The 13,413-nt window shown below is 39.3% G+C and overlaps 1 protein-coding gene across 1 annotated transcript in view; it reads right to left on the bottom strand.

Moving 5' to 3' along the window:
- The window catches only part of ARMH3 (armadillo like helical domain containing 3), a 159,860-nt gene that overhangs the window by 68,619 nt on the left and 77,828 nt on the right, over positions 1–13,413 (bottom strand). The window lies entirely within an intron of this gene.

A 13,413-nucleotide genomic window follows, 5' to 3' on the forward strand; every position in this document is an offset into this window, starting at 1 on the left:
TTTGTTTATTTTTGTTTTTATTTCCATTTCTCTAGTAGGTGGGTCAAGAAGGATCTTGCTGTGATTTATGTCATAGAGTGTTCTGCCTATGTTTTCCTCTAAGAGTTTGATAGTTTCTGGCCTTACATTTAGGTCTTTAATCCATTTTGAGCTTATTTTTGTGTATGGTGTTAGGGAGTGATCTAATCTCATTCTTTTACATGTACCTGTCCAGTTTTCCCAGCACCACTTATTGAAGAGGCTGTCCTTTCTCCACTGTACATTCCTGCCTCCTTTATCAAAGATAAGGTGACCATATGTGCGTGGGTTTATCTCTGGGCTTTCTATCCTGTTCCATTGATCTATATTTCTGTTTTTCGTGCCAGTACCATACTGTCTTGATTACTGTAGCTTTGTAGTATAGTCTGAAGTCAGGGAGCCTGATTCCTCCAGCTCCGTTTTTCATTCTCAAGATTGCTTTGGCTATTTGGGGTCTTTTGTGTTTCCATGCAAATTGTGAAATTTTTTGTTCTAGTTCTGTGAAAAATGCCAGTGGTAGTTTGATAGGGATTGCATTGAGTCTGTAGATTGCTTTGGGAAGTAGAGTCATTTTCACAATGTTGATTCTTCCAATCCAAGAACATGGTATATCTCTCCATCTATTTGTATCATCTTTAACTTCTTTCATCAGTGTCTTATAATTTTCTGCATACAGGTCTTTTCTCTCCTTAGGTAGGTTTATTCCTAGATATTTTATTCTAAAAGACTACTTTTTAAAGTATCTTAGATATGGGATGGAAAAGGGAAAGGAATTAGGGACCTAAACTATGCCTACTGATCCCATTTGTGGCTAGGCTTTATATAAGTTACAATTAGAAGCCAGCATTTTGTGAACTAAGCCATGATTAAATATCTACATTTCCTAGCAAGAATTCCTTTTGGAAAGCAACAGCAACAACCTTTCCTCAGGTGAAAACAAAATGTTTGTTTTTTTTTTTCTTTCCTTGGAATCAATAATAATTAGGGAGCAGCCCATCCCTAAAGGACCAGGGTCAGTTGCACCAGCAAAAGCAGGCCATCTCCAGAGAGCCAGAGGATGGAGAGTGCTGTCTGGGAAAGGGCAAAAGCCCAGGAATGATAGGTTTTGGACTGCTGTAGACTCTAGCCCCTTCCCACCCTTATGACCCCATTTTATAATGAGTCAGTTGGAAACACCTTTCTTCCTGACCTGCTAAAATAGAGCAGCAATTCTAGGTCACCTTGACTGCCCCTCTGGTTCTCAACTCCTAGTATTTAGAAAGAGTTATAAAAATAAGGAAGCAGTGACAGAAAGAGAAGAATAAAGAAATGCTCCTAAAACCACAGGCTTTTTTTTTTTTTTTTTGCGATATGTGGGCCTCTCACTGTCGTGGCCCCCCCCGTTGCCGGATGCGCAAGCTCAGCGCCCATGGCTCACGGGCCCAGCCGCTCCGCGGCACGTGGGATCCTCCCGGACCGGGGCACGAACCCGTATCCCCTGCATCGGCAGGCGGACTCCCAACCACCGCGCCACCAGGGAGGCCCCAAACCACAGGCTTTTAAAGAAAGAAGCCCAAATCTATCTCACACAAACACACCACACTTCCTCTCATTCATTCTCTTTCTCTCAATGTGTTTCTTCTCAGGTTTTTGATGCCTATTTACAGAAACTGGAAATAGCATATGGTAAGTCCTGCTGATTAAAAGACTAGCAGAATGAAGAATATACATCAGATGGCTCATCTCAGATACCCATAAAAAAGTTAATGCTAGGTTTAAAATCTAAGCTAATTTACCACACCATTTTACCTATAAAATTATAGGTAGGAAATCCAATGAATAACCAATGGGACAGGTACAAACCAAAGGCTTTTGCTATGTAAATACATATTTACGAAACAGAGAATGTTGTGAGATTGTGTACCTAAAGAAAGAGGAGAGAATTTGCTCTCCTGTCACATGGGGGCCATTCACTCACACACCTGGGACCAAGGGCTAGAACATTCTGGAGCAAACTGCCAATCATACATTTCTCCTCCAGCGTTCTTAGCAATTTTATCTGCAACTGTCTGCTGAGAAGAAAGCCCTTCCAACTTACCTCAAGACCCTGTACTCTCAATGACCTTAGTTACCCGAAAGCAGCTACTCCATTATCACTGGCTCAGTCACAAAGGCAGTCCCTCAAAGCCACCTCCAAAAGGCTCAAGTAAGTACTTGGCATAATTCATTAAAAAGAGAAAAGTATCAGTGTAATTAACAAGCAAAAAGACTGTCTAAGCATTTGCCAAAACAATATTTAAAATAAGGTCATCATATCTTATTTGCAAAGCAGAAATAGAGACACAGATGTAGAGAACAAATGTATGGATACCAAGGGGAAAAAGGGTGGGGATGGAGGAATTGGGAGACTGGGATTGACACATATACATTATTGATACTACATATAAAATAGACAACTGATGTGAACATACTGTATAGCACAGGGAACTCTACCTAATGTACTGTGGTAACCTAAATGGGAGGGAAATCCAAAAGGGAGGGGATATCTGTATGTGCATGGCTGATTCATTTTGTTGTTCAGTGGAGGCTAACAAAACACTGTAAAGCAACCATACTCCAATAAAAATTAATTAAAAAACAAAATAAATAAAAGAATTGGCATTAAAAAAACAAAAACAAACAAACACAAACAAAATAAGGTCATCAGATACATATAAGATCTCTCCCAACTAACTCACAATTATGAGGTTCCTCAAGCTGGCTGTCACATTCCTATGAAACACTAGCCTTTACAAAGGGTGAGGCTCCACACCTAGAAGGCCTTAACTGATACTCTCAGAGTGTGCACCTGGAACCCACTGAGGAGCTCCTTCTATTTCATATTCCAGTAGCTGGATTCAGGACAGAGGGCTGGGCTCAAAGTTGAATAAAGGAAGAATTTCACATATTTCCTGAGAAACGATGCATTAGAAACAGGACCCTAATTTTGTCTACTTTTTTATATCTGGAGCTAGGACTAGGTGATAGTGGGGGAAAAGACTGTATTTAGAGTTTAGATACATACATTTCCTTTGTGAGCGATTTTCTCACATGTAGATATTAGACACAGCATTCTAGAACCTGCTGTATTGTCTGGTGAACTAATAGCCCACAGCTATTTCTTTTTCTAGACTCAAAATGTGAGCAATCAGAGCTTACTGGCTTTTACTGCCTACATGTTGAGCTTTATAACTAAGAGTACAGGTACAAAAGTAATAGGACTAATTGGTGAACAGTTGTTTTGGAGGTATATAATTTCTGAGAGAAGGACACAGTACTTTGATACTGTGCACAAAAGAGTTCTTAGGTGCGTTCTTTTATATCTGGAGTCAGTGTTGGTTTGTGGAAGAAATTCTTGTCCTGTGCCATATCTTTTACATCTAATTTTCTCCCAGCAAGGTAGGAGCTGCTGATTGTGCCCTGTTTTTATTGGCTCAGATAAGGGACTGTCTATGGAGTATGACTCCTAGGAGAAAATTATACAACATATGTTCTCTGACCAAACTTCTTTCTATTGTTGATTTCTAATTTCATTCTACTGTGGTCAGAGAATATACCTTGTATTATTTCTATCATTTAAAACTTATTGAGGTTTGTTTTATGGAAGAGCAAACTAAGCCTAATGCAAGCAGAAGGAAGAAAATTAAAAAAAAAAAAAAACAAGAGTGGAAATAATGAAATAGGAAAAAGAAAAACAAAAGAGAAAAATCGATGAAACCAAAAGGTGATTCTTTGAAAAGATCAACAAAATTGACAAATTTTTAGCTAGACTAACAAAGAAAAAAGAGGAAATTCAGATTACTAGAATTAGATATAAAGGAGAGAACATTACTACTGACCTTACAGAATAAAAAAAGTAACATTATGAACAACTGTATGCCAATAAACTAGACAACTCAGACAAAATGGACAAACTCCTAGGAAGACACAGATTACCAAAACTGACTCAAGAAGAAACAGACAATCTGAACAGACCTATAAGAAACAAAGAGAATGAATTACAATCTCAAAAAAACTACCTGTGAAAAAAAGCCCAGGCCCTGGTGGCTTCACTGATTAACTGTACCAAAGATTTAAAGAATTAATAATGATCTTTCACAAAGTCTTCCAAAAAAACAAAAGAGAAGGGACCACTTCCCCAACTCATTCTATGAGGCCAGCATTACCCTGATATCAAAACCAAAGACATCACCTGATAACTGGCAGCTGAGTGAGTGGGTGCATAGGGATCGCTGGGAGGTGGGGACTCATTGCCAGACCTGATCCTCCTGCTGTGCATTTCTCCGCTCCGGGCCACAGACCACGGATCACAGACCAGGGACCCAGCAACACTTTTTTCTGAACATCCCTGGATGAGGTAAGACTGCTGGGGAGGGGACAGATTCCTCCCTCCCCAATGCACCTCCTGGCCCATGTGGGGACGGTTCCAGGCACCGGAATTAGCTTCCAAGGTTCCAAGGTTCACTGCAGGCTGGCCTCAGCCAGAGCGAGCATGCTGAGAAATTTTCACCATCATCTTCGGTTAATATCACAACCTTTGTGCATGCGTGGATAAAGTTTCCTCCCGCCCCCAAAATAAAAAACCCAAAGACATCACAAGATAACTACAGAGAAATATCTCTTATGAATATGGACACAAAAATTCTTCAGCAAAATATTAGCAATCTGAATCTAGCAACATATAAAAAGAATTATAAACCATAACTAAGTTTATCCTAGGAATGCAAGACTGGTTGGTTTAACACCTGAAACTCAATTAATGTAGTATAACCATATCAATAGAATAAGCAAAAACCACATGATCATCTCAATAGATGCAGAAAAAGTAGTTGACAAAACCCAACACCCTTTCAATGTTAAAAGAAAAAAAGCAAGAAACCAGAAATAGAAGGGAACTTCCTTAGCCTAATAAAGAGCATCTACCAAAAAAAACAAACCACAGCTGTTTTTAATAAAGTATTAGAAAGAAAATTTTAAAACACCTATAATCTCTCTAACCAGAGATAAGAACACATTGGTTAGTTTCCTTTCATATTCTCTTTTTTTTTTTTCCATTTTCATGGCTTTCGGGATCTTAGTTCCCCATCCAGGGATTGAACCGGTGCCCCCTGCAGTGGAAGCTCAGAGTCTTAACCAATGGACCACCAGGGAAATCCCCTCATATTCATTTTGAGGACATTCTCTTTTACTACAATGATAACAAGATGGCAGACTGCTCACCTGAAAATAATAAAGCCAAAGTTTCATGATCAAACATCTCAAAGGGCTAGAAGTGATGGAAAACATAAACTCTCCATTCAAACTATTTTCCCATCAATGATGCCAAGACGCAGACTAACAGCCTAAGTTTCAGTGTTCCCCTAATGTCAGCCTGTATAATATCATTTTGATCTCTGGTCCCTTTTAAGTCCACATGAGGTGGGGCCAAGGGAACCGAGCAAAGTTGAATATGTTAGGTACTCGCTTGTCTAGAATGAGGTCCTGTGCAGATCATCAGAACCGAAGCTGGTAAGACCCCCAGCTATGCACGTTCAGGATGGCAATTTTTTTTTTAAGATAATAATAATGAACATTTACATAGCATTGACTATGTGCCAGGCACTATTCTAAGTGCTTTTCATATATTGTCATTTAATCATCTCAACAATGACACAGGTTCCATTATTATCCTCACTTTACAGATGAGGAAACTCAAGCAAAAAGTAGTTAAATAACTTATTCAAAGTAAGCAGTAGAGCTCAGACTTAAACTCAGACAACCTAACTCTACAGTCCCTGCTCTTAAACAAGCAGAAGAATGAGCAAACCTAAAAACCAAAAGGAATGAAGACATGCAGAAAAAAACGTGGAGTCTCCATTTCTATACCTTATCAGTTAAGTTCCAAATTCAGCCTGATTCAAATTAAGAAATCAGAGTCGTGGTTATCTCAAAAAGAACAAAGTGGGTGCTGGGAAAACTGGACATCCATATGCAAAAAAAATGAAGTTGGACTCTTACCATATACCATGTAAAAAACTTCACTCAAAATGGATCAAAGACCTAAATGTAAAAGCTAAAACTATAAAACTCTTCGAGAAACATAGGGGAAAAGCTTCATGACTTGCATTGGCAACGATTTATTGGATATGACAACAAAAACACAGACAGCAAAAGAAAAAACTAGGTAAGCTGGACTTCATCAAAATTAAAAAGTTTTGTGCATCAAAGGACACTATAAATAGAATGAAAAGGCAACCCATGGAAAGGGAGAAAATACTGGCAAACCATATATCTGATAAGAGATTGATATCCAGAATACATAAAGAATTACTAAAACTCAACAACAACACAATCCAATTTAAAAATCCTCAAAGGACTTGAATAGACACTTCTCCAAGGAAGATACCAAATGGCCAATAAGCACATGAAAAGATACTCAAAACCACTAGTTATCAGGGGAATGAAAATCAAAAATCACAATGAGATATACCTCACACCCACAGGGACGGTTATGATTGAGAAGAAATAGAAAATAACAAATGCTGGCGAGGCTATGGAGAAATTCGAACCTTTGTGTATCACTGATGGGAATGTAAAATGGTGTGGCTGCTGTGGAAAAAGGTATAATGATTCCTCAAAATATGAAAAATAGAATTACTATATGATCCAGCAATCCTACTTCTGAGTATATACCCTAAAGAAGTGAAAACAGGTTCTCAAATATTTCTACACCATGTTCACAGCAGCATTATTCATAGTAGTCAAAAGGTGGAGGATGCAAGTGTCCATCAATGGATAAATGGATAAGGAAAATGTAGTATATATATATATATGACGGAAGACTGAATTTGGTCTTTAAAAAAAGGAAGGAAATTCTGATACATGCCATGACATGGAAGAACCTTGCGGATGTTAGGCCAAGTAAAAAAGCCAGTCACAAAAGGACAAATAGTGTATAATTCCTCTCATATGAAGTTCCTAGAGTAGACACAGAAAGTAGAATGGTGATTTCCAGGGGTTGGGAAGAGGAGGGAATGAGGAATTACTGTTTAATGAGTACAGAGTTTCAGTTGGGGAAGATAAAGAAGTTCTGGAGATGGCTGGCGGTGATGATGGTGGTTGCACAACAATGTGAATGTACTTAATGCCACAGAACTGTAGACTTTAAAAATGGTTAAAATGGTAAATTTTATGTTACATATATTTTCCCACAATTTTTTTTTAAAAAGCAAACTGGAAAAAGACCCCAAGGGAATTTCAGATTGAGGTAAGGAGGGGTTTTATATGCTAAAGTCACAGCAGCGCCAACAAAAAAAATCTTAATATTTCATTATAAATATCTAAATCTCCTAAACCAAGACTTCTTTACTGCACTGCAGTTCTCCAAGCTTAGATACAACCTAATGCAAAACCTCACTTTGCAGCATAAACCAAGTTAGGGCAAAAGAGATGATTAACCACATGGGATTCAGTGTTTGGTTTTTCATTTCTAGCTGTAGTCTTAAGAGATTAGGGAACAGCAACTATTAGAATAATATGTAATGTTCCCAGGCATTGGCGAAATGATATTATAGCAGCCTCATTTTGGTGCTTTGTTTTAATCTGCATAATGCTTTTCATTCTCTGTAATGGGAGATCTGCAGGGTCTGATTAACAGAAGAAAGGTCATGACTGATAAATTCTGACCCCAGGGATAATCTGAGCCTGCCTGCCACTTTAGAGCAGACAACTGGACTAGAAGATTATGTTCGTGTACTCCTTGCTACTCAAGAGCCATATCTGCCCAATGCCTCTGCTTCTATCATTAGTCACTTTAGTCCATATTTACTTTTCACTAGATGAAGTTGCATCTTTCAGCTGAAATGCTTGGCATCAAACTGCTCCCCCTCTCAACTCGTCAGAATCCATTCTGATAAGAGAGCTGTGACTAAGAGGCAAATTTTGTAGCCCAAACAGGTGCATGGGCAAAGCGATTTGGGGATATTTTGCCTGGCTGAGACCTTCTATTCCCTTCCCAACCCTAACTCTGTGGCCATCAACAGTGGCCTTGATTATTGCCTGAGGGTGTTCCGTACCCCCCACCCCGTGACAGTCAGAATTCTATAAACAGCCCACTCCAAAGGGTGTTATTCTCAATGAACCCCCGTATCCAGAGGGTGCTGAGAGATTTTCTTGTTCCTTAGAGTCCCCAGCAGAGTGTACATTTAAAGCATTCCTTTTTTTTTTTGAGGGAGTATTTTTTAGGATGAAGGAAAATAGCTACATAAGCACATAAGCAGGAGGGAGGAGCACACCTCAGCATCCGAACAAAAAGACCAGTGGAGCAAACAGGAGGACAAGAGGCAATCTCACTGGGGAACAATTAAGAGACTTACAAAGAAATGCACTAAATTCTCATTCCAAACCCCAGGCTTGTCACTAACCCCAGCAGTATCTAAAAAGTCATTCTCAAACTAAACTTTAGCTTAATGCATTCCAAATTAAAGGAAAAATTAATATATTAACCATAGAGTAATATCATAGATCAAACTTCATCCACCTTAAGAAAATTACAGATCAGGAGAAAAACCTATTTGCAGTCATTCAGCCACTATTTCCGTGAGCAAAAAGAGAACAGGATTGTGAACTTGGTGCTAATAAAATGCTCATTAAGTGAAAAGCAATAAGATGTTAATGTGAAGAGATTCATTAAGGGCTTCAAATTACTTACCTTGAAAGTTCTTTGGTTAGATGAAGGTCAGATTTTAGTCTAACATTTTTCTTTTTCTCTTTTGACTAATTAGGTTAATAGTCAGCAGACATCTTCCCTAAAGTACAGGACCTCACTGGGGTAGCCTGCTAAGTGGTGACAGGAAATATTTAGCATAGAAGTCTCCAAGCAAAACTTCTAAATGTTTTCCTTCCAGCCCTGTGCATAGCCCCTCAGGGTATTTTTCCTTTGGGGATCAGTAGATATGTGAAGGCAGCTGAAGTAACAATTATACCAAGTGGAATTTTAAAGGTGGAGCAATAAATACTGTTTTATTTTTCTTGTGGCAAAGCAATGGAACAATGCTCTGATGGGGAGGAACAAACATAGGGCCCTGTATGTTAATGACATCAGGTGTTTCAGTAAAAATAGCAGTTTCTAAGCAGCTGCATTTTAAGAATCTCTCTGAAGGATCAAGCAGGAAGAGAGAGACAAATTGTTTAAACACAAATAACTTTGACAGTTAAAGAACTAGCATGACTAAGCCACTAAAGACGTAAAAAGCAAACAGACTGACACTTGAGCAAATTTAGGCCTCCAAGCAAGTAGAAGTACTTTTAATTTTCACTGTCTCAATCTAAACTCCAAAAAAAAGAAAGGTCTGCAGGCTTTCTGCTGCTTTTCACTGTTGGTGAGATACTGTTAGGGTTGCCATTGCATGCACTGCATTCCAGAAGATCCCAAAGACATAACTCGTAGCTGTCATCAACTGGCAAACCAGTCTCGGAGGCCCTCGCAGCTGTCAGGTATCTGAAAATTTCACACGCAACCCAATCCCTTGCCGTGATTATCAAAGAACATACATACTACAGGAGAGGTGGCTAAGAGTGTGTTCACTCTGCCTTAGAAATCCTTTCCAGGGGGTTTCCCTGGTGGTCCAGTGGTTAAGATTCTGCAATTCCACTGAAGGGGTTTGATCCCTGGTTGGGGAAGTTCCGCATGCTGTGAAGTGCAGCCAAATTTAAAAGGAAGGAAGGAAGGACGGGAGGGAGGGAGGGAGTTAGGGAGGAAGGGAGAAAGAGAGAGAGAGAAAGAAAGAAGGAAGGAAGGAAGGAAGGAAGGGAGGGAGGGAGGGAGGGAGGAAAGGAAGGAAGGAAGGAAGGAAGGAAGAAAGGAAGGAAGGAAGGAAGGAAGGAAGGAAGGAAGGAACGAAAAGAAAAAAGAAAATCCTTTCCAGGTGTAGGATCAACAAAAGAAAGAAAGAAATCCTTTCCAGGTGTGGGATCAATACAACCTTTACAAACAACATAAGTAAATGTTGCATACCATCACAACTTTACTACTAAGCCTTTATATACTCTGTCGTTGATAATCAATTTGGTGGCCAGAAGTTAAATATCCCATAGTATCCCTGGGAGACCCAAAGGTCCAATTTTCTGACAGTCTCTTGTTTTCTAAACCACCCAAAGTTAACAGTGTCATGGATGTACAACACAAGGCTCTTAAGAAGCAAAGCTAAGGAGCATAAGGCAGCATTCATTACCATTGGCTCAGTGGAATGCTGACTTCTTAGTCATACCACTTATTTGCCCTCAGCTAAGAGAATACTAACTCGGAGAAAAGAATACTCCTTGGAACACCCTTATTCAAAGCAACACAGCCTACCTACAAAGAAAAGCAAAACATCTTTCACGGGTAACATTTTAACATTTACAGAAGGGATAAATGAAGACATATTTAGGAAACATTCTAAGGAAGGCTCAGAATGCTAAACCAGAAAAATGGTATGGCAATTCCTCAAAATATTAAACATAAGATTACCATACAATCTATCAATTCCACTTCTGCGTATATTCGCAAAAGAAGTGAAAGCAGGAACTGAACAGATATTTGTACACCCATGTACAAATAACCAAAACCACAACAACCAAAAGGTGGAAGCAATCCACTTGGGGTTTCATCAGTGATGAATGGATAAACAAAATGTGGCATATACATAAAATGGAATATTAGGGCTTCCCTGGTGGCGCAGTGGTTAAGAATCCGCCTGCCAATGCAGGAGACACGGGTTCGAGCCCTGGTCCGGGAAGATCCCACATGCCGTGAAGCAACTAAGCCCGTGCACCACAACTACTGAGCCTGCGCTCTACAGCCCACAAGCCACAACTACTGAGCCCGTGTGCCACAACTACTGAAGCCAGCGTGCCTAGAGCCCGTGCTCCGCAACAAGAGAAGCCACCACAATGAGAAGCCCGCGTGCCACAACAGAGTAGCCCCCACTCGCCGCAACTAGAGAAAGCCCATGTGCAGCAACAAAGACCCAATGCAGCCATAAATGAATGAATGAATGAATGAATGAATGAATAAACAGTAATATTACTCAGCCTAAAAAGGAAGGAAATTCTGACACATGCTACAACAGGGATGAACCATACAGACATTACGCTAAATGAAATGACCAGTATTTTATAGTTTACTAAATACTTTAATATACGTTACATTATATGTAATTCTCACAACCACTTCCCTGTAAAACAATTGATATCATCATGACCTCCATTTTATAGATCATGGAAAGAGGTCCAGAGATGCTAAATAACTTGCTCGAGATCACATATTAAGTGGTAGAGACAAAAATTAAAAACCCAGTTTCCCTAACTCAAATTTCCATGCCCATGCCCCTTTCAATACATCATACTGAGTTTTCTGTTTACCTCCATAGTAGCCTTTGATGTAACACTATAGAAGGAGGTGTTACTATATAAAAGAAAGAGCCCTGGACTTGTGAATTAGAAGAACTATGATTAATTCTCAGCTTTGCCACACAACAATTGTGGGATTTGTGCAATTCAAATATCCTTAAGACTCAGTTTCCTCATTGGTAAAAAGTATATTTTTTTAAAGTTTATAATGCATGCTATAGAGTTTGACGACGGAAGAAGACAGCAGTTTAAGAAAGAGCAGCAACAAGTTTAGCACTTATTAAGTGAAAATAAATGTTAAAAAGGAAAAAAGTAAACTTTTGCAGGCTCAGCATCACAGTATTCCCCCTGATCTGGCTTTAGGGTGATAAGTGATATTCTAACACATCTTTCCAGTAATCTCTTGAAAAAACTGACTGGATCTTTGATACTTTTTACATATACTCCAAGTCTAATTCATTAGCAACAGTGAGGATGACATAATTACTCTCTGCAGCAAGTTCATCAAAGAAGTTTGAGGAATGAAAATGGAGGTATAGGTAGACCTGATAGAGACCTACAAAGAGAAGGAAGAGGTCATGGTTATCTGCTCAAAGCTCAGGCCAGTCGTTTCTGGGCTATTCAGAAAAGGGACAAAAAAAAAAGAAAAAGAAAAAGGACAGGCCAATAGCTTAAATCAGCTGTTTGATGGCCCTTGGGAAGAATGACAGCAGCCAAGCCAGAAGCCAATGAAAGGAAAAGCAACAAAGTAGGAGATAAAGCAAGCATAAAGGATTGTGATCAAGGAAACAGGCCCCAGATGAAAAGGAACTGCCTGGAAAGCCTAAGTAAATACATGAATAAATAAACACAACATAAATTATACCCATATGCACTTCACACTGTAGCCCAGAATCTGGTGTTTCTTTCAAACACCCACATTTGTCATACTGCCCTTGGGTCACAAAGGGATATTTGGGAGAAAGCAGTTTGTAATTCCTGAATCCTACAGAAAATCACATTTATCATAAGGCCTTACTACAGTCTGGCTTATTTGCTCGATGCAGTTATGTATTTAGTTGTGAGATTTATAAAACCGTGTTTACTACAAAATGTCTCGGGTCAGGTAAGGCAGATCAACCTTCAATACCTTCAATACAATCTTGTTAGCACATCTCACCCCCATGCTCCCTCATCCCAGCCCTCCCAACACACACATTTCACACTTTTTCTTTTGTTACCAGATTTTCCAAACACTAGTACATCACTGCAGGGACAGGATATTTTACCTTAAAAAAAAAGGGGGGGGGCAAGAAAAGAAAGATATAGAAACAAACACAATCCCAGCTCTGTCACAAATTAGAATCTATACCAAGTTGTAAATGTGCATTACTATTACTGGAAATGTCTGGCAAGGCTTACATCTGGAGCTAAATCAAGTTTCCCCATCTGTTGGGTTTGCCTCTTCTACTCAGTGTTAATATTTCAATTGTTTGCAAGAGCAATATAATAACTGTTGAGAAAATGAAAAATGATAGGCACAAAGGGAGCAAGGCATGTAAGAAAAGTCAGCTTTAGGTTTCATAATACTGAAGGCACACTCTCTCCATTTACAAACAGCTCACTCCTGTGAGTGTGTGCTGCTTCCTCAAAACCCTAAACCAACTCCATGTCTGACTCAATTTTATCCAGTACATACAGCACTCTATAATTGCCTTGCTGTTTCATAAGAAACCTGAAATGACTTAGCCCCATGAGCTCCATTTGGCTCTGTTTACCACAAACAGAAATAGCCATGTAAAGCAAAACGTCAAAGTTCCAGATCCCCATGAGTCATTCATTCAACTCTTGGAGAATGACAGAAAAAACTGCCACAGAACAGCTTTCAGATGACCTATACACAGAAAACACTTTGGCAACAAAGATGCTGAAAAGGGCTTCCAACTATCTCTTGGTAAGAAAATTCAGAGAACAGCAAACACTGTGAGGTATTTCAATATGACAAAATGAAAGTCACATGCATTCCTG

The sequence above is a fragment of the Lipotes vexillifer genome, unplaced genomic scaffold, assembly GCF_000442215.2.
Source record: "Lipotes vexillifer unplaced genomic scaffold, Lipotes_vexillifer_v1.1 scaffold916, whole genome shotgun sequence".
In the NCBI taxonomy this organism is placed as follows: Eukaryota; Metazoa; Chordata; class Mammalia; order Artiodactyla; family Lipotidae; genus Lipotes; species Lipotes vexillifer.